The sequence below is a fragment of the Porites lutea genome, chromosome 3 (genome assembly GCF_958299795.1).
Source record: "Porites lutea chromosome 3, jaPorLute2.1, whole genome shotgun sequence".
Classification (NCBI taxonomy): Eukaryota; Metazoa; Cnidaria; class Anthozoa; order Scleractinia; family Poritidae; genus Porites; species Porites lutea.
In genome coordinates this window covers 27,928,011-27,949,751 of record NC_133203.1, presented here as the reverse complement: position 1 = coordinate 27,949,751, position 21,741 = coordinate 27,928,011, and the positions used below count along the sequence as shown (strand labels likewise).

Genomic DNA, 21,741 nt, shown 5'->3' with positions numbered 1-21,741 from the left:
GAGGAGGGGGTGGAAAATTTTGAAATAAATTGTTTGCAGAGGCAGTAAACACTGAAATAAATTGTATGCAGGTAAAAAAAAATGTTTGCATGTCAAAATTTTCCAACACTCCCTGTCAAAAAAATAATGGTCTGTCCCTTATAATGTCACCTGTCTCGGGTTATCCTTTGATTTCAAGGGTTTTCATTTTCGTCAAGCAGTATAAACAGGAGAAAGGATATTAATAATTAGCTGGTTGGTGTAAAAACTAAGTAAGGCTCTATTCATCTCAAAAGGGTAGTTTCTTCAAGTTTTTGATAGTAACCAAGCCGAGCTCATTTTTTCTTTTTTTTAAATATACTTGTACTAAAAATATTGCCAAGAAGTACCCCAGTCATTTCTACGTTAATAGTGATAATGATGACGAAATAAAACCAAAACGTCAAGTTGAAAGTCTGAAAAACTCTTTGATCGTGAAGTACCAAGAGCTCAGTGCTCATAAATATGTCAATTGACACTGGTGAAACTTGACCACGCCCAAAGCCAAGGAGGCTTTGAGTAAGTGGCACACGTTCTCCAACCCGTACGGCTTTGTTCTTTTATTTTATAGGCCTGACCATTACCATGCTCACTGATCACTAATAAGAACAACATAGCTTTCCGTGGCTGCCACTGCCCAATGATATGTTTGTGCGGATGCATTAGGTACAAGCCAGGCTGTGTGCCCTCTTTACTTGCTCTTAAGATAATCTATTATTATCTTATACTATGCTCTTCTAAAATGTGCTAAACGTTTTGGACGTTAACTGCGCCCTTGTCACCACCATTTTCAACATCTGCTTGGAACTCCGTTGCAGAGTAACCGTAAACGTCCGCTTATAAGCCCGTCCCCCAGTGATAGGCGCATCTACCTGTAACCCTCTCCTCTGCAGAGGCCTCTTTGTAGCGCGCGGGGCACGATGGCAAGTGGACAGATAGAAGAGAGACTCCCGCCTTTTCCCTCCTCCCATCGTGCTCCGCGCGCTTTCTATTTTTCGATTATTGCTATTTTCATTGGGATACCCAGCGAGGGCCTCTGCGAGGAGAGAGTACCTGTAAACAGAAACGTACTTCCGTTTATAAGCCCTGAGTGGAATCAATCGTCCAGAAGATATAGTATGTAGTTGAGGAGAATAAGAGAAAATCGACCAATCAGCTCTATGGAAGGTTTGTTAGTTACGACCTTAATGGCTTACTCCTGGATAGCGTGAGACGTTTCAAGGTTTACGGAATGGCAAATTCTGCTAGCTCCTGTTGCTCAGACGTTGAATAGTACTATCTACCGGATAAATCACTACCCAGCGAATAATTGGGGAAACTAATTGCACTATCCACTGGATAGAGATTTATCCGGTGGATAGCGCTATCCAGCCTTTGGACAACAGAGGCCTGAACTGTAAGCTGAACTAAGAGAAAATGAGAGGATGATTTCCTAATCGTTCCAAATTAAAACAAACTGCAAGCATGTGTTGTGGTAAAGAGTACTGTAAAGCCCCCAAAATGATCCCGACCCCGAAATGACCCCCAACCCTTAAATGATCCCCAATTCTACCTCAAAATGATACCTACCTCGAAATGATCCCCATTTCTCTTAAGTTCGTCCATGAAATGATCCCCAATTAATTTTAGGAATGAAATGATATCGCCATAGAATTCTGGATCGAGCAAAATGTAACCCGACATTAATTTGAGTTTCACTATTTAATAATCTTCACTTGTTTGCATTCTTTAATGACATTAATTTGGGATTACCCTTTGTATTGGATTAAAAGAAAATATTATTTACAGATGTAATACACAGAGTCTATTATATTTAAGAAACACCATGAACTGCAAATGATAACATCAAGAATTTAAAAATATTCCGGCTATGCATAACATTTTTAGCATAATTACGGTACATACATTAGGTGATTATAGCCTGGGTTATAGAGAAAACTGCATGGATTAAATTCTAAACATGATATTGAAACTGCATGCCTTCGATAATGAATTTTAAAAATGGTGTTTTAACACTTTTTAAAAATTTAAAGTGCAAAAATAGACATAAAGGCATTTAGATGACAAAAGCGACAAAAAAATTAGATAAACCCCTGTTGTGTACTGTTATACACCTGTAAGTGCGATTCAAGAACGTAAACGCCGTAGCCCGGCTGTGTACAGATCCCTCTCTCCTGAGGAAAAATCGGAAAAGGGGCTTCTGTGATTCACCGTCACTAAGGCGTGTATGGGAATAATTATGCATAAATTTACAAAAAAGTAGTTTCGGCCGACCAAAATTTTCATGGCTCACGCTTTGATTGGTCAGTTATCTTTTCTTCTCGTTCCAAATATGGTACTTTCGAAAATGAATAATCACGAGCATCAGAGAAAGCAAACATATGAGAGTTACACGTTTCAACACCTTATGAGTTTCAGTGTACCTTACTACATGCGTTACTTATTTTAGTTGTCCAAAGAAAGGTTGTACGTATACTAGAGCAGAACAAAGCACTAAACTTTCAGGACTCTGTTTATTATGATAGCTGTGTCTTTTGGCTTCCAAGCATCATATTTTATCTACGCTTCTTAAGGTTACGTTGATTTCCACTGACGCGTTTTTGGCTCTCTGCGCACGTTAACGGACGTAAATTTTAAGCACGTTGAGTTACGCTTCCGAGCGACCTTTCATGCATTGCCTCTATCTTATTTACTAACGTAAATTTTACGCACGTACGCACGTAAAAATTACGCGCCCTTACGGTATATTTTTCCACTGACGCGCAACTTAGACGTGCGTACGTGCGTAAAATTCTAGGGGGGGGGGGTACTCCCTATAATGGCTTATACGGGGAGGCTCCGCTCGAAAGGGGTACCTTTATCAGGCTCAGGTATATGAAAGGGTAGGGATTTCACTCGTTGAAGTATATGAAAAGGTTGGGAAATCGGTCATTTTTAATTGGGTCTACGAAAGAGCCTAAAAGGGCTAACAGATGAATTTTATGGCTTTATAAAGGCGTGAAAACGTTCCGTTTTTGCGATTTATTCCCATTATAGCTAGAGACCGAGCATTTAAAAGGGATGCAAAGGGATGCAAAGTACTAAACAAGGTATGTGAAAGGGGTACAATTTGTCAATAGAAGGCATACGAAAGGGGTTCCTTTGTCGTAAAAAATAGTATATAAAAGGGTAAGGTGTTGGACCTCGGGGCGGAGCCTCCCCGTATAAAAATTTGTTGAGTACCCCCCCCCCCCCCCCCGGTAATAAAAAATAGAAAATTAATGTATGAAAGATTGCGCGTAAAAGTAAAAGTTGAACCTCGCTCAACTTCACGTTTAAGCGAAACAGTTCATAGCTTGTCTCTACTTCATTTACGCCGAGTAAGAGCCTGTTTACATGGAGGTGGGAGACCCCAGGTAGGTGTGGTAACCCGCTTGGGTGGGGTAACCCGCCAGTCCATATATTCTCTCATTTTAATTTGATCACGTTTACATGATTGGTGGGGTGACCCGCCAAGGCGGGTAGCCCGGTCTGGCAGACCGCGCGTTAAAATTAGCACGCGACAGTGGAAATCTACCCTAAAATACTAGACCTTCTAGCAATATTTCTTTCGAGTGATTTTAAAATCATCTTTATTATTGTGGCAAGTTGAATATTTTTTTACAATATAAATTCTTCTAGAACTATGGGCCTAAAATTTCTTTTTTCTACACCTGACGACTAAAGTTTCGGCTCTTTAGTTTCAGCGAAAGATTGAGATATAACATGCAAGTGTAAAATGACTCACAAAGGGAATTGTGTGCTATAGCTAGCACTACAGCTATTGTAATATGCAGTATTTCCGCATTCGAATCACTCCTCATTCTAACTGCCAACACCTTCACTGTTTTAGCATTTTCTGGTCTCATCGAAACAAACTAAAACGCACTTCGTGTTAGCGGATCTGTTTATCGGCTTCATCCAGAAAGCGATCAAAACAGTTGATCTACAACTATTCGTAAAACTTTTATTTTCTACACTTGACGTCTAAATTTTTGGCTCTTGACTACCCTCAAAAAAGATTTATTGTTTCAATGTTCATTTACTCTTTTACCCGCCGGCGTTCGGATAATTCTCTTCATTCCGCACATTCTTAATATCATGCACGGCCGCTTTCGATTCAGTTAGAGGGCATAAACAAAGAAGATTAATATACATGTTTATTCATTTTATTAATATATCGAAAGTGTTCTAATATCGTACACGAACTGGTTAAACACAGGCCAGTAAAAGAACTAGAGTTAAGAATATCCAGATCGATTTTGATAAAAGCATGTCTGCAATTATATCAGCTATATTTAAAGCCACCATCGGCTTGATTGTGGATAAAGGAAGAGATGTAGCAGCGGAGAGGATGAAAGAAGGTGACGTGGCTGATCAGAAGTTTCGCAGCTTGATCGTGCGTGATTTGAAAGAGATCCACAACAAGTTGGATGCATTATCACAAAAGGATCTTAAGGCAGCTGTAGACTTCTTTGAAACAGGACTCGAATGTCTTTACAGGGCATTCGATACAATGCACAGTGCTAATGTTAGTTTGGGAGCAACAAAGGTATCTGAAAGAAATGAAGAAGAGGACCTGAAAGAAATAACTTTGCCCTCGGACACTGACCCTGAAAAGACAATAGTCGTCGCAGATGGAATAAGAAGCATGCAACTAACTGAGTTGGATGAAACAACGAAAAGTCTGCTTTCTAAGGCAAAAGAGAAATTCAGATTAGCTGTTGAATACACAACACACGCCTGCAACAATGAATCCCTCAGCACGTTTGACCGAATCACTGCCATTCGATATCGTGTAATGTCGTCAATGTTAGAGTCAGCCACTGAAACAGCGAGGACCACAGGTGACTTAAAGAGCACTTTAATAAGAGCATTACCAGACTGCGAACAGTGTCTGAGGAAGCTCAATTCTTTACCTCCTGTTCAGAACAGCTTTAGAGTCGAGCTCAATAAAAGTCCCCTAAACATCAGAGGTCGGTTTGGTAAAGAAGAACGGATGCAGATAATTTCCACTGTATGTCAAGTAAATCGCACTATCTACGATGCCATGCAAACGGCTGGTAAAGCTAAGGACGTACATGTCTTGAAGTGGCCATATGTTGACATCGGAGAAGATAATGTTGACCCTCTGCGGGATGTAAGAGTATTACAACTTTTGAGGAGAGTTAATATGGAGCATTACTGCATTACAGTGGGGTGGTCGTTTGGTGTGGGATGCAAGCTTTTGTTCTGGACTATGGCTACGAACACCCTGGGACAGTTTCTGATTGCAAAAACCTGTGGGAAAACCGTGCATGTTTATGATAAGAATGGTACGTTTCAGTTTAGTTTTAATTCCCCAACTGATGATGCTAAAACAGAGATTGAAATTGCTAATCTCGTCACTGAAGACGTAAGCGAGAAGATCTATCTACAGGTCAAACTGAAGAGGCCTGGAGCTAAAGAATGGGAGGGCGAAGTGCAGGTTTTTAACAAGACCGCTGACCTTGAGTACAAGTTTCCTGCGAGATACGCGCGCATGGAGAGACTTATAGTTAGTGGCAGAAATCTACTAATATTGGGATCCAGTGAGGCTGATGTATACAACCAGAATGGTGAGTTTGTTCGTAGTTTTGAGTTTTTCAAGAGTGGAGGCGACAAGTATTTAGATGATTGCACTGCTACTCACGATGGTCGCATCTTGATAATGCACCAAAGAGAAGATTTCAGCGATTACCACTGTGTCCATGTATTCACAATGGAGGGACAGGAGATTGCAAAATTTAAATCTGGCGTCGGATTAGATTTAGCCTCCATGCGCTTTTCACCTCGCTCTGCAGGTGAACATGTTGTCATCGCTGGTCACAACCGTCATGATAGGCTCATAACAGTGGAGATATACACTGTGGATGGAAAACTTGTGCGAAGAATTCTGCTTCGTGATGAACGTGGACTTTATTTTAGAGGAATTACGGTGACCATGGAGGGACACATTGCTGTGGGTTTTGCAGGTAGGAGAGGTGACCTTGACAAGATAGTCCTCTATTAACACCTAAAAGAAGCGGCTTTTTAGCTCAACACTATTGTCAGGAATTTCATTCAAAACAACTCCTGATCGAGCTACAGCACTGACCAGCTTTTTCTTTTCAATAATTGATACCTCTATGTATTTATAAAATCTCTTCAGACATATCTACAGTAGGTTAATACTGTTAACTCATTAAGCCCCGCTGTCCTAATACAGATTTTCCAGACTGGTCGTTGCACATATGACTAAAGAATAAGTGGAGAGAATTTGACAAAAGATCCAAGTTTTCTCCCTTGGTGATTATTTTAGTTATTGCAACAAACTTTTTTCTCGATTGTGTATTGATGATGTTTGGAGAAAATTGATGTTAGTCATTCCTGTGACTTAAACGAAATAAAGATTTAGTACTTTTACTGTTACAAGGATTGGCGTTTCCTTTTTATCTGAAATTAAAAGGATTAGATTTGCATACTAACTAATTGTGGATACCTTTTAGGAGAGGACCATCAATTATAAATCGGTTTTAACTTCAAGATAAGTTTGAGCAACAGAGATCAAGCTCACTGTCTCTTGATTACGGAAAAACCCCCAAACTGACTTATCAAGCTATCTTTTGAAGAAGATACTGAGAGAGTGACTTTTCATTCAAGCGATCAATGCCGTGTCACCCTTGTTTCCCAGCAGTTATTCATGTATGATTTTGTGGCTGTGCGTAAAACAGATTGGTCTTAGGAGTGATTCTGTAGTTGCAACTACAGAATTTAACCACTTGCAATGGCCAACACTGCGAATTGTAAATAGGACAATTGTAAATCTCCCTTATTTTGTCTTTTGTTTTTGCCCAAATTTTTTTTAAACACCATAACACGCAATAGTATGACATATAAAGTGCGATCAGGCGTTTTTTTTTTTCGGGGAAAGGGCTCGTCACCCAAAACAAAAAGGGAAGAACCTCGACTCACCTCGAACCTCCACTAACGGTCACCTCTCCACAACGACCAATTTATTTTGTCCCGGCGAACAGTCCATACATTTGCTCTTATTTAAATCTCTCCATAACGGCTACCTCTCTACAACCGCAACGGCCACTAACGCATGTCCACAACTGCCAAAACAACCTCTCCATAACGGCCAGTTTTTTTTCTGCGACGGATGAAAAAGTCAAGAATGGTCACTGAATTGATCAGTGTGGCACGTTTATGATCAATCCTGGCAATCGTTTCTTGGTTTTGTTTCATTTATACTGTTGAAGTAAGCATAAATTTTCTTCGATCGATACTGAATGTTGCGAAGTAACCTTGCTTGTTTCGTCACGCGTTACGTTAGCCTCGATTCAAGACATCATTCAAGCTTTTTGTGTATTTTATCTCCATACATTACATGGTTGGATTACCTTGATGGATTACCATGGATTACCATGTAAGCATGAACGTTAACTTAGCCGAAGAAACATGTTTTATATTTTACCTGAGGTGAAGATTGTCATATTACAACCCTACCCCCCCCCCCCCCCCATAACAGCCACCTCTCCACAACGGTCACTTTTTTCTGTCCCAAAGGTGGCCATTGTGGAGAGGTTCGACTGTATGTAACTTCCAATCATTGTTTTTACATCTATCTAGTGAACATTTTATAACGAAAGTCTTTTTAAGGCCTGTTCACAGGCTACTCTGCTTGGTCAGTCCCTTGACTTGTCCTTTTAACTATCATATAAAATATCGGTGTCAAAATTAACCCGCGATCATGCATGACCTTTTTTTTTATATCTGACGTTAAGCAAAGTTGATCGTGCGTGGTTTTTGCAGTAGATTTTAACTTTTTAACTTGGCAAAAACATATTATTTTATTTCAGAAAAACGACAGTTGTTTTTCCATTTACTATCCATTTAAAATAGTCGCTACAAATTGTCTTTGACTTCAGGTAGCACAGTGTTTTTTTTTTATCAGCGAGATGAAAGCTCAAGGAATACTTTTCTTCCCAAACCGAACAGAATAGTATTTGTTTTATCATGTATCCTCCGATTTTGTACCTCGTGACCTCTCTCCTCCTCAGAGACCCCCGCTGGATACAACTTAAAATAGCGCTTTCATTTTCAGTTCCCTCTCCCCAGCCTTCTTAAGACAAAAAGAGGCGGCCACTGCGAAGGAGAGAGAGACTCGTGACTAGTTTTATCCAATCAGGACCCTTTCAGCTGAGTGAATAGACTGCGAGCAGTCTCTCTCTTCCTTCAGTTTTGGTGAGGGGAGTGCACACTCGCGTGAGCGTCACTCGCGTGGTCATTTGCGTGTCTCGCGTATTTCACTCCACGGAATAAGAAAAAAGAGAGACTGCTTGTAGTCTACTGAGTCGGTGGTCGCTTTCAGTTTGCGGGGAAAACAATCGAGATACATTCCAGTTTTCTATCACATTCATGAGGCTTCAGATAGGTTTGAAACCTACTTGTTTAAATGCTGTACTTGGTGTGTCATTAAATCACTAAAAAGCCTTGCCTCACCCATAACAACTCACTTTACCAGCAACAGTCTTTCTTAATGAAATTACTTATAAATCATACTTTACCCGCGACCCGCTAGTCCCGTAATACTGTGACTTTACGTACCCCATTCCATGCTGTGACTCAGACAATTACGCTGATCGATGTTTTTGTATGTTGACCTCCGTACAAAATATCTAAAACGAAAGTATAATTATACATCGGGAAAGTGGATGCCCCAACCTGTCTTCCAAGAGAGTGGAAATGACTCTCGAATGTTAAGGGCAGGGATGTTCGTCGAAAAACTCCAATAAAACTCCTAAAAAAGAGCACTGTGATCGCGATTTAGGCTTAATATTGGACCTCAAAAGTAGACAATCAGTGGACCATGCCCCAACTGCCCCAAAATCTGCAATTTCTACCCTAAGCGAGAAGAACAGAGCATCCCCCTCGTCACTCCTCTGGGAGTCACCGCAGGCAATGCATACATTACTCTCACAATTCATGAGTCCTGCTTTTCACATTAGAGGGTCCACAATAGGTTTGGCAGGATGCGGGATTTGTCTATTTTTCGTGGTGATATTCGGGATATGAGCTGAAAACAGAAGCGGGATGCGGGAATTTTAACAACCAGCGGGAGCGGGATTTCCTATTTTTATGGGGATGGGATTCGGGAATCGTAAGGAAAAAATAGCGGGATACGGGAATTTAGTTTTGTCTTGACTAAAAATTCATTAGCGTTGACTGAAAAAAAAAAAGGTTCTTAGTGTGTATACCGCCTTTGTAGTCAAGCTATGAGTGTCAAAGGAAGTGAAGCCTGTCAAATTATCACTTTTGTGTGTTATTCGTCTTTTCCGGTTTTACTATTTTGGTCGTTTTCGTCACTCGGAAAGAGGTATCAAATCACTGAGGTTTGAAGTGACGTTTGTTAAGATCCTGCACTCATTCCTGTTTTGTTGATGGATTTGACCTTTTCTGCTTTTGCCTGGACGGACCTGTCGGACCTGGACGATCCTTTACGTATCCTTTGGACTGAGCGTTTGCTATTAAAGTAAGTCTGGCCACAGTATGGCCACACCAGAGCTGATAGAGGTGGACAGTGTGGTAGACATCATATATAAATTGTGTGGCTTTATATTACGAGAAAGGTGCCAGTGGTAATGCGTTTCTTCGGAAAGAAAAATTTAGTGTAAAATGGGGTTGACAGGCCTACACGACTCCCCAGCGCGTGTTTAAAATAGCCTTTTTATAGTTTGGCTCTCACGAGTATGTCTTTGAGCGACCGCTCTCTTTTATAAGATACTAGGAGCGGTTTTTTTTATAGATTTCGCTCAGTAATGGTTGTTGTTCTATTAAATGCCAGTTTTTCATGAGAATTTGCTTTAGGTTAGGCACTGATGGTTGGTATTGTGTGACAAAAGGCAAGATTCGTTGGTTTGTCTTTGGTTTCTGTTGAAGGGCTAGTTTCCTGTCTTTGAAGTTCACCTCTGAGAGGGTTGTGTTAATAAGATCCTCTGGGTAACCCCTCTGTAGCAGATGCGCTTTGAAATTAGTAATTTTCTCTTCAAACATTATTTAGGAAGAGTTTGTTCTGTGGAGTCGGAGGGCTTCCCCTTTAATGAAGCCTTTTTTAACTCCTTGCCGGTGACAGGAACCAAAATGGGTATACTGAAATTTCTCAGTTGGTTTGAAATGAGTACGCGCATCAAGGATTGCGTCTCTTTAGAATCTTTCCCCTTTGTAGATGTAGGTGTCCAGGAATGTTGTTTCCTGTCTCTGTTTGTAGTCCAGAGCGAGAAGATGTCGTCTATGTAACGTTTCCAAACGAGCGGTTTAAAAAGGCTTTGTCCTAAATTCCATGTAAACAATTGACAGAATTGGCTTCATCGTCTGATGGAAACTGGCAGCAAAGCAGTCGAATCTTCGTAAGACAGACAGATAACATCAATCTATCTAATTCCAAAAATACTGGACTTAAAGTATCGAGGTAAACATGTACCGATGCGAGGACGAAAAAATAATTAAGCAAAACACAAAATAAAGTAATGGTTGCTAATTGTGATGTTGAGAACTTGGACCATCAAAACTGACAATTGTTAGAAGGTAAGTCATAACGCCTATTTCAATGATCAAGCAAAAAATGTCTAAAATCAGGAGCCCATCCTGCTAAAATCTAGTAAAAAAATGAGGCGGGATCGGGATCCGGGCGTAAAAAGAGGCGGGATGGAGGGATTGAGAAGAAAAAAAGGCGGGAAAGCGGGATTTGAGAACCCCTATTGTGGACCCTCACATTACGTAACTTGCGCTTTATTGTTGTTGATATTTGGTTATTGCGGTCACAAACGTTCACACTGACTAATGCCGGAGAATGGAATAATCACTGATAATAATCCTTACTCGACGTATTTATCAGTGATTTATACACGAAACGATACTTCCTTTTGCGGATCACAAAGACTATGCTGAGTTTAAACTCTATCGGATTAAAAACGGCCAAGATATAGTTTAGATTTTAAGAATTTATTTGATTACTGCACCTAGCAGCAGAACTACTTTTCTTTTATTCATAGTGACGCTCCAAAAAGCAATTTTTTGTGTTGATTTTATAAACTATATTCCTTCCCAAAACTCCTTTCACTAATCCACAGAATAAAGTGATCAAAATCATTAAAAAATAACAGTTTATCTGAGTCACCTGTCACTTTCTATTTTTTTTTTTTGTAACACGACTATAATTATTGACAGTAACAATGTTAAGTGTAATCATTCCTGTATTCACTAGCTAGAAATGTAAACGAACTCACCTTTATTTTAAGCAAACCAATACCTACACCCAGAGAGAAAGGCACAATAACTAATAAAAATTCTACATCTGAAGACTAAATTTTTGGCTCTTGACCCCACTATGTTTTTAAAATACTCATTTTACTGTCTTACCTGCTGGCGTTTTGTCAATTCTCTTCATTCTACACATTCTATCACGTCAACGCAAATGAAGCAGTTAAAGGGCTCACGGATGAGTAAGATCTCGTGATCTGAAATTCAATCTATGTTTGGCACAAATAGCTGAAAACACGAGAAGTAACAGAAAGTTTGATTTAAAATATTCATTTTTGATTTGGAAAAAGCATGTCTGCAATTATATCAGCAGTATTAAAAGGTACAATTGGCTTGATGGTGAAAAAAGGAAGAGATGTAGCGGCGGAGAAGATGAAAGACGGCGACTTAACTGATCAGAAACTTCGTGGCCTGATTGTAAGTGAATTGAACGATATCAAGGGCAAGTTAGATGCATTATCACAAAAGGATCTCAAGGCAGCTGTAGACTTTTTTGGAACAGGACTCGAGAATTTAAATGGTGCAGTCGTTGCAATGCGCAGTGCTAATGTTAGTGTCGAAGCGGGTAAAGTATCTGAAAGTAATGAACAAGAGGACTCTCACGAACTAGCTTTGCTTTCAGATACTGACCCTGGGAAGACAATTGCCGTCGCCGCTGGAATGAGAAACATGCAACTGACTGAGTTGGATGAAACAACGAAAAGACTGCTTTCAGACGCACAAGAGAAATTCAGACTGGCTGTTGAATACACAACACACGCCTTCAACAATGAAGCCCTCAGCACCTTTGATCGAGTCACAGCTATTCGATATCGTGTTATGGCGGCAATGTTAAAGTCAGCAACTGAGACAACAAGAACCACGGGCGACTTGAAAAGCGCTTTAATGAGTGCATTACCAGAGTGTGAACGTTGCCTGGGGATTCTTAATTCGTTACCTGCTGTTCAGAACAGCTTTAAAGTGGAGCTCAGTAAAGGTCTCCTAAACATCAGAGGTCAATTTGGAAAAGATGAAAGGATGCAGATAATTTCCACTGTGTGTCAGGTAAATCGCGCCATCTATGATGCCATGCGAACGGTTGGTAAAGACGTACATGTCTTGGTGTGGCCATATGTTGACATCGGAGAAGATCAAGTTGACCCTCTGCGCGATGTAAGAGTGTTACAAATGTTGGAGAAATCAGAGAAAGTTGACATGGAGCAGTACCGCATTACACCAGGGTTGTCGTTTGATCTGAAATTAGGTCATTATGGGAATATCCTACGAACGAACACCCTGGGACAGTTTCTGATTGGACGTATGTGGGAGACAACCGTACATGTTTACGATAAAAATGGTACGTTTCAGTTTAGTTTTAATCCCCAAACTGATGATGCTAACTGGACAAAGATTGAAATAACTGATTTCGTTACTGAAGACGTTAGCGAGAAGATCTATTTACTGATCGGACTGCACAATGAAGGATGCACATTGGCGTTATTTGAAGTGCAGGTTTTAAACAAAACTGCTGACTTACAGTACAAGTTTCCTGTGAGATACGGGGAAAGACTGATAGTTAGCGGCAGCAAACTAGTAATATTGAGAGAATGGAAGGCTCATGTGTACAATCAGAATGGTGAGTTTGATCATAGTTTTGAGTTTTTCAGGAGTGGAGACGACATGATGATGATGTTAGCTGATTGCACTGCTACTTACGACGGCCGCATCTTGATAAGGCACGGTAAAGGAAACTTCAGCGATTACTTCTGTGTTCATGTATTCACAATGGAGGGACAGGAGATTGCAAAATTCAGATCTGGCGTCGGATTAAACTTAAACAAAATGTACTTTTCACCTCGCTCTGCAGGTGAACATGTTGTCATCGCTGGTTGCAATTTTGAGGATGGGATCATGACAGTGGAGTTATACACTGTAGATGGAAAACTTGTGCGAAGAATTCTGTTGCGTGAGGAACCTAAACTTTATTTTAAAGCAATTACGGTGACCTTGGAGGGACACATTCCTGTGTGTTTTTATCTTGATAATAGCAATAAAAAGGTAGTTGTCTTCAAAAATTAAAAGACGCGGCTTTTTGGCTTGACGAATATTGCGAGGAATTTCATACAAAACAACTGAGTTAAAGCACTAACAAGCTTTTTCTTTTCAAAAAAATTATATCTCTATATATTTTATGAAATCTGTTTAAGCACAGGTTAACACTGTTAATTATTACTTTCGTAATTGTTAAAAAAAAAACTTAATACTGTTGTTTAAGTTTCGTCCCGGCAAAAAAGTACAAAACCAAAGACGTTTTAATCTCTAGAAGCCTTTAAAATTTCAAACGATACAATATTATTTTATTCATCCGCTGGAATTTTTGCTTAGAAAAGAATTGGAAAATGGCCCGTCTATCAAAATCCGTTGAGCAAATCAAGCATTTAAAGAGATTTTTTTTTAAGCCGACAAAATCCTTTTTTCCTTGACAACTACCCTTGGTTGGCTCATCCGATTTCGCGAACAGGAACAATTATTATTCCTGTAAGTGAGGTTAACTTTCTGGTTATACGAAAAATTTCGCGTGTCTCAGCTGTAAACAAAGTCGCAAAATCGAAAAATTAGTGATTACCGGTAAAAAATTTTCCAATTGTTTGCAAACGCCAAAGTCTATTTTTCGTCATAGTGCAAACAGGGGCCCAATACTCGCTCTAAGATGAAAAACTTAAGCGCTTAGGTTGTTCATTGAACTGCGACGATCACATCCGCTTTCATATCCGGATGAAGCCGGATGTGAACTTAAATGTGTTTTTAAAAAATATACAGCTGTACCTAAATGTTGGTCAGATTAATTTGTATAATGAATCACTTCCAGTAAGCTTGACTTTGTTTCTTGGGAAAACAAGAAAAATCGTGGATGAGACCGTCGTGACTACCTACGCCCTAAGGCTTAGCATTCTTAAACAACCATTTTCACGCCTAGCCGAGGTTGTTTACAATAGGTGAAACATTTTGAGCTCGGAGGTATGATTTCCATGCTCTGCTATATTAACACCATGATCATTTGGTATACTCAAGTTTTCTTGGGGAAAGATACCTCGTAAAGTTAATTCAGCAGACTCCTGCTTGAAAGGACTAATTTTGAGCTACAACCGCTTTTAAAAAAAATGCGCCCTTTTCTGATTGGCGCAAAGGCCAACTGGTGCTTACCATATTTGGATGATCCGAGCAATATACCATCGATTTGATGGTACATTTCTTTGAAAACGAGGTTGATCGATGGTACATTTGATTGGAAACGAGGCTGCATGGGAAATAGACCATCGATCAAACTCGCTTCCACGCGCGGCCGACTGGCTATTATTCACGAGTGAACTAAAAAATGGCGTTCACGGCTATCCGAAGATGAAGTAGCTGAATTTCTAACTAAAACTGCACGGGATAAATGCAAAAATACGCAAAATATATCTCTTGTGGATAACGTCCTCCTCGATCTGCAGAATTCTTTACATCCTACTCAGCCTCATTCAATAATTGCTAAATATGTAACAACCAAACACTCTAAAATAGCTCTGGTGTGTTGTCTCGCCTTAGCTCGCTGGCAATTGAATAACGAAGTAATTTTCTGTTTCCCCCAGTTTGATTTTCTCTCTTATATTGCATTTTCTATGTGATGTGTAATCAGTTCAATAAGTGTATTCTTTCTTACAAAACTAACGTTTGAGGTTTATAATACTAAACAAAGTTCATATACAAAGAACGGCTGCGCAGCTATACCTGTAGATGATAGAATGTGCTTAGTATAAGCAAAAAATCAGATCGGAGGTGAATAACGTGCATATAATATCTTGATATTTCGTGAAGAGTTGATTTAATGTAAGACAAGAGCTCTTCGCTCGCATTTGAATTAGTGATGTAAAATTTACTTTAGAATCTTAATGATCCTTAGCAATGTTTTTTGTTAACAGCAGATAACAGCAAACCTGTAAAATTATAGGCAAATGTAGTGATTTTTGTAAAAAAGAAATTAATAATAATGACAATACAGAGTAACAGGAACTTTAACACGTTCATTCTAAGCCCCAATTTTTGTAATTACCCATTTTTGTGCAATTTCTCCTGTATTCATTATTTAGTTATGTTGATTTTTTTGTTGCAATCAAAGGAGTACTGTACCTTACCTTTCTTGTAAACAGACCAATTCCTCCGTTTGAAGAGGCAACGAAGATTTAATTTCTCTGTTTCTAGGATTGCCGTTGCCTACATACCTGCACGACATACCAGAAAATAACGAGAAGGACGTGATTTGCACAGTACAGTGGGGTCCACACACGTCCAAGTTCTGTATTTTTGTTTTAGCTGTGAGCTACATTAAGAAACAATTGAGGTGCTGATGGCCCGGCTGCCTTTTTCTATACGAGTCAACCTCAGCCAGTAGATGCACCTTAGTTTTTTTCTTTCGTTAACCCTTACGAAGTTAGCCTGAATGGTCTGAATATTCGCCGTCTCCTCGAGTCGCACTACCGTAAGGCGGGATGTTTCTAAAAGAAGGAACGGGGAACGGGGAATAAGAAAATGAAAAATGAGAATAAATCCTAACCTAACTTTAGGGGCTTTAGAAGGACTCATAAAACGAAGGGGCTTATATCCGAGGGGCTTATAATCGAATTTTTTTTTGTTTACAGGTAGACGAGCCTATAAATTTTTGGCAGGTAGGGCGAGGGGGGGTTTATAAGCAGGGGCTTATAAGTTAGATTTTAAGGTTTATATCTCACCTGATAGAAGAACTATCGTGCGTTACACCGAGTAATTCACATATTATCGTTCTTATGACACCTTTTTTTTTCACTCCCTAGTTTCCAAATTTTCAAAGTTACCGTAAAGTCTTAACAGTACTATCAGATTGAAATAAATTTTGTATTTTTTGGATGAACCGTTAAAAATTAAGGTTTCATTTGAATCAGATCACGCATAGCATCAAAAAGTCACACGTGCACAGTACATATAATAATAGCATTTAGAAGTGGAATCGTTGAAAAGGTAACTTATTACGTTCTAGAATAAATAGTTTCTTAAAACGATGTTACTTGTCACATAATTTGTAGAAAACGCGCAATGAATTTAATTGCTATAACTGTGGCGAAACATGTCGCGTTCACGTGAAAGTAGACAGTGTGCGGGTCACGGAAAAAGCAAGCAAAAGTAACCGCCTTCGCACGCGCGCAAACTTTAAATAGATTTCAAATAGTTATCATGGGGTACAGGGATTTGCTCTTTTAGCTCATTCTTGATAAGTATCGGGGCGCAGGTGATGATACATAAATTTTCCCTATTTCTAGTTGTCAGTTTTTATAAGGAGCAGTCAGTTTTTTAATAAAACCTTTTGTTTTGAAGCAAATGACAGGTTGATGACGGAGCCAAAACGACATCTCGTGTTTTGTGTTTTTAGAGGCCGAGCTAGACCGGTGAATATCATGATAAAAGATTCGAAGATATCGTGGAATTTGAGCAGGTAGCTGTAATTCTCTTTCTGATATATAATACCGGTTTGGATTGTAAATTGCTTGGAGGCCCTTGCAAACAGGATAACCGACACCTGCTTGCAGGTGAGGGTTGTGTTTGTTCATTTGGCCGCATTAAAGCTTGGGACAAGTATTAAGACTGAACACACAAGAGAATGTGAGAAAAAATTAGCGAAAGATTGAGTTATAACGTGTACAATGATTAACTGAGATGGCTAGCACTACAGCTATCGTAATATGCAGTATTGCCGCATTTGAGTCACTCCTCATTCTAACTGCCAACACCTTCACTGTATACATTTTTCTGGTCTCATCGAAACAAACTAAAACGCACTTCGTTTTTGCTAATTAACTTGGCTGTAGCGGATTTGCTCATCGGCTTTACAGAACCAGTAGCGATCGGAACAGTCGGAATACCACAGCGATTTGGCCAAGAATTCTACGGGAATGTTTCAACCGCATTTCAAGCAATGTTCGCTACCACTTCTGTCGTCTGCCTCGTTCTCATTTCCTTGGAACGAGCGTTTGCATTGATTTGCCCATTTCGACATCGAGTGATAAGCACTCGAGCTTACATCTACAGTATCATTTTTGTGTGGTTTTCAGGAATAACTGTGGGTGCATTCACTTTGCTCGCTGTATATGGAATAGTGGATTTTATCCATTGGATAGTAGTCTATTGCTGTATTTTAGCTTCGTGTTTGCTGACCATATGTGTTACTTATTTGATAGTCAGAAGAAAGGTTAACACTTGTCGACTGGATCCTACAATGGTTAAAAATCACAGCGAAAACGGACCTGATGGTGAGAAACATAGCACTAAATTTTCGAGGACTCTGTTTATTATGATAGCTGTATCTCTTGGTTTTTGGCTTCAAAGCACCGTAATTTTTTCTGTTCACAGCTTATGCCATAGATGTGTCCCAATACCTCTTATCTACGCTTCTACAGTATTACACCTGGCCAATTCTCTCGTTAATCCTGTAATATACAGTTTTAGAATGCCGATTTTTAGAGAAGCCGTAGGTAAATTAAAACTGAAAAAACAGTCAAAGAAGTACGAAATTAGCGGTCACTCTTGAAATTTTATTATCTTTTATAATTATTTTAGATTTTCGTAAATGAATAATAAGAAAATGCCGGTCATGATAGTACGTTTACTTAAAGAACAAAAGAGTTTGCCTTGAATTTGTTCAATTTTACATCATTTTTACCTCCACTTCCACTTTATTATCAATAAAACTGGAGTTTCTTTGTGCCTTGAAAGCTGAAGAGGATTTAAAATCTTAATCATAAACTCAATTTGTTCTTATAAGTTTTCCAGAATCAGTTAACTTTGTTCGCATTGATTTACTTTCTTCTAATGTAGTGGGCTCATAAAACCGAGGCGGGAAAGACAATCTTTATGTCGTTGGAGACTAGATCGCACATAATAACATTGCATAGCATAAATAAGATAAGGAACAAAAAATTGTGTTTTGGCCGCTGCGCAGTACATTTTAAGGACTTTCGGCTTCTCATTGGTGATTATTTTGCTTGTCCATTTTTATTTCCCCATGGAAATTTCGCCATTCGCTCTCCAAGTTAGAGTAATACCTAGGAACACGTTTTCACCAAAGCAGATGGGCTCCTGACCAAAGCAAAGAATTCTAATACATTTTTAGTCGTTTCTTAATGTCCCCCATTTACAAACGGCGAACTTGTACAGAACGTATATTCCATGCAAATATTGTCTCGATAAGTTTGAGTTACCCTTAAATTTCAAGGGTTTTCATTTCCGCCAAAAAGTAAAGACAGGAAAAAGGATATTTAGTAATAGCTGGTTGGTGGAAATAGTAAGTAAGGTTCTATTCATCTCAAAAAGGTAATTTCTTCAAGTTTTTCACTATTAACCAAGCCGAGCTCATATTTTTTAAAAGAATCAAACTTTTGAACTAAAAATGGTGCCAAGAAGTACCCCAGTCATTTCTACGTTAACAATGACAATGATAGCAAAATAAAAGCCAAACGTCAAGTTGAAAGTCTGAAAACGTTTTCGATCGTGAAGCACCAAGAGCTCAGTGCTAATAAAAATGACAATTTACACTGGTGGAACTTGACCACGCCCAAAGCCAAGGAGGTATTGTTTTATAAGACGATCGTTCTTAAAACAGAGTAAGTGACACACGTACACCACCCCATGGCTGATGATATACGGCTTTGTTGGTTTAAAGGCCTGACTGCTATACAATGCTGATCCCTAATAAGAGCAAAACAGCTGTCCATGGCTGCCACTGCCCGGGTGATATTTCAATGCGCATGCGTGAGGTACTTGTTAGGCCGTGTGCCCCCTTTTCTTGCTTTTAAAGGTGATGTTACACAAGACGACTCGCAATCACAATATTTAGTGCAACAGAGAGTTGCAGCATTGTTGCGACATTGTCTCAAATACTCGAGGTACGAGATTGCGCTGTGTAGCGCTAAAAATCGTCGTCCCGTGCAACAGGTTACATTACCTTTATGAGTATTTTCAGGAGCCCATAGCTCAGAGCGAGCAACTCCCATACCAGGCCTCTGTCACCGCGTTTTTACGGCCCAGTTTATTTTTAGACATATTTTTGGGCACTTTTTCGCGCTCCTGGGTTATGGGCTCCTGGTATTTCTAAAATTTACTAAATTTTACTATTTATTAACTTAGTGGTTAACTGCGCTCTTGTCAGCGCCATTTTTAACATTTCAGTTGGAACTTCGTTGCAGAGCTACCGTAAACTTAAAGGCATCATTTTTTGCCCGTCCCCCAGTTATAAGCCTCGAAGTCAGATCATCATTCGTTTGTGGGAAACTGACCATGTTAGCTGACCTAAGAGAAAATGACAGAATGATTTTTTCATAATTCCGAAGTAAACTGCAGGCAGGTGTTGTGGTAAAGAGTACTTTTTCAGCCCTCCGTACACAACCTAACTTGAGCCTAAAATCTCGAAGACCTTGCAAAATCTTGGAGGTCACGATTTTTTTTTAAAGAAATAATTAATGACAGTATAGAGTAACAGGAACTATAGTACGTTGAATTCTTTAAAGCCTAAAAAAAAATTTGTAATTGGCAATTTTTGTATATTCTAGAGGGTTAAACGAAATAAAGATTTAGTATTTTTACTCTTACAAGGCGGATTGGAGTTTCCTTTTCAATTTATGTGAAATAAGAAGGATGCGATTTGCGTAGTAACTAACTGTAGTTACATTTTGGGAGAGGACCATCAGTTATCAATTGTTCAAGACAAGTTTGACAAGACAAAACTTCAAGACAAGTTTGAGGTCTTTTATCATTCCGAAATTTCTAAGGAAAGCAGCGTTGATCGCATTACCTAAAGACCAAGTTAACCCATTCGCCCCTGAACCGCCCGTAACCGCCCGTGCGGATCCAGGTCCTTTCTACCCTTTGTGACGTCATCAGTTTTAACGGTCAAGGACAACTTTCTTGCTAACTTGTGCAGAGTGAAGAGATCTTTCAAACCATACTAGAATGAGCACAATTCAGTCAAGGACACCGGAGAAACAAGCACAAAACCACGAGACATTGACCTGAAAATCTCCATGAAAATCTTGTTCCATTACCCACCTACCTTTCCTTTCACCTAATCCTAAGATCCTAAAAGCTTTCCTAAAAACTCTTCCCACCAAATTGAAGCCTACTAAATGCCCAGCAAGAGAAAAAAAAAATGAGGCAAGAAAAGCGAAAAAAGAAGGGAGGAGAGAAAGCGAAAAGTAAAAGTCAAGACTGCTGTGTCGCTTTTAAACCCGAAAACTGTCGAAATTTTGCTTTCTGCGCATGCCCGAACTTCGCAAGCTGATATTTTGCATCTGGATCAGAAGGCCGCGAAGTGTACGACCTGTAAACCGGTTTGTGGTAAGTTTTAACCCTTTATAGCACGACAGTGACCAGAAAACCACTCGACTAGCTTCAAAACGCGTTTTTCGGCAAAATCTCCAGGTGCGAATGGGTTAAAGGAAGCAACAAGTTGATTTATCACTTTATTTGAAAAGGAAATGATAAAAACAAACGATCTGCACTTATAAATGATATTAATGATGGTGGTTGGAAAATGTTAGATATTCATTCAATGATTTGCGCACAGAGAGTAATGGTATTAAAAAAAAAAACGGAGAAGAGGAAAAACATAGCTCCTGGAAAATAACCCTGGATTATTTCCTGTCTGAGGTAGGGGATAAGTTCATACTACATTTTAATTTCGATACAAGAAAACTTCAAATTTACCTTCCGGCTTTATAAAGAATGTCTTGATGCCCAGTCTCGGCTAAATAAACAAAATATTCTTTCATGCGAGGACGTCGCGAACCAAGTAATTTGGAGCAATTAACGCATTATCATCAAGAAGCATTTGGTTTTTGAAAAGCATCTCTTGGCGGAGGAAGGCTTTCTAACTGTAGGCGATCTTTTCTTTAGAAGGGTTAACAGGGACCTCTCTCCGATTGACCGTCTTAAGTTAACGGGTCTTATGGACGCGGTACATGTTGAATGAGAAAACGTGTTAAACAAAGTGCTCATTACATGAGTCCTGTGAATTGAGGAACACGGTCCACCTTAAAATTGATAACACTGATGTCGATCTGTCTTCGGTCACATCGAAATCTCTTTACAATGCATTCAAAATGGCGCTCAAGTAGATTAAGGCCTGGGTCTCAGTAATTTATGGGTTTTTAGTACATTTTCCAAAAACTAGTGTTAAAGACATCCAAGATATATGGTAAAGTAAAGTAAACTTAACCAAATCTTGAAAAAAGAAATCCAAATTAGTTGGTCACGTGATGGACCACGCCCTCTATTGCTCGCAAATTGTAACCAGCGATTACCACCACTTGCCAAACGAGTAGCTCCAGTTTGTCTGTATCA

At 39.4% G+C, this 21,741-nt stretch overlaps 1 pseudogene; it reads left to right on the top strand.

The window, feature by feature from the left end:
- The first annotated feature begins 17,012 nt into the window (after positions 1–17,012).
- Positions 17,013–17,935, top strand: LOC140932084 (adenosine receptor A2a-like; annotated as a pseudogene).
- The last annotated feature ends 3,806 nt before the right edge of the window (positions 17,936–21,741 follow it).